Here is a 1,137-nt window from a genome sequence, read left to right as displayed (position 1 = left end):
AAGTATCTAACTTTTTATTAAATGCTCTAGTATTTAAGTGTAATACCTCCAAAGAAGCTCACTACCGTCAAGTATCTAACTTTTTATTAAATGCTCTCTATCTTGCTCTCCCCCTCAACTGTGCAAGTAATATTTTATGACATTATTTAAAGAATGAAGAAAAATTGTTTCTAAGCTTAATTTAATACCTGAAGATCATAACAATATTCTTGAATAAATTACCCCTCTAAAAAAAAACAATACTACTTATTAAAAACGTGTTTCTTGACTGCCTGTCAGAAAATAAATAATTTAATGGGCATCACATCCTAGTTAACAAAAATAGAAGCTGATTGTTTGCCTGTAAAATATTCTTAGATTTGAAATTTAAATAGTCTTAGTTAAGATAGAATATTCTACAAAATAGCCCTAGTGGTGATAATAAAATTATTCAAGTTTTTTTTGTGTGTTGATTAAGGAAAAGTCATGACTTTTCACGTAGAACTAATACTTTATAATCCAACAATTTGCTCTTGGGCAACAAAATTACTTCAAAAACATACATATTCAGGATTTGAAAAAAAGTCAAATCTTAAATATAACTTTATTTTTTTCTGTTTATAAAACTGAATTGTGGACAACAGTCTACATAATTAAGTTACTTTAAAACAAGACCAAACTATTGAAAATGTAAGGTCTCTCGAACAAGTAATTTTATACTGGTTAAATGTTGAAACTTTTAAATCTTAAGTTCAGATACACATGTATTTACATTTTAATGTGTTTTAACTTGGAGGTCTTTCAGTGAACAGGTTCTCCACTTGAAGTATACTTTGATATAATTCATTCCTATACTTATTATACCAGTTTCACAAAAGATTTAAACTTGACTGTTCATTGATCAGATCCTCTTCCAAGAGTAACTGGAAAAAGAATCGCTAATTTATCCAAGTGGCTTGGTTAACTCTTTCAACAAATGAGATGACATGGCCTGTGACCCGTCTCAAAAGGGTTAATCTAGTAATGTTACTCAATCCAAATCTTCAGACTGTATGCTGTGCTTTGGTGAATGAGATGGTCCAGGTAATGCTAATTCATCTCCACTCATATCATCATCTTCGGTACCTCCCAGCAAAGACTGTACTAAATTACCTAGTG

Source organism: Limulus polyphemus, unplaced genomic scaffold (genome assembly GCF_000517525.1).
Source record: "Limulus polyphemus unplaced genomic scaffold, Limulus_polyphemus-2.1.2 Scaffold5270, whole genome shotgun sequence".
Classification (NCBI taxonomy): Eukaryota; Metazoa; Arthropoda; class Merostomata; order Xiphosura; family Limulidae; genus Limulus; species Limulus polyphemus.
The sequence above is the reverse complement of the archived record's forward strand: the minus strand, read 5'-3'. Positions refer to the sequence as shown.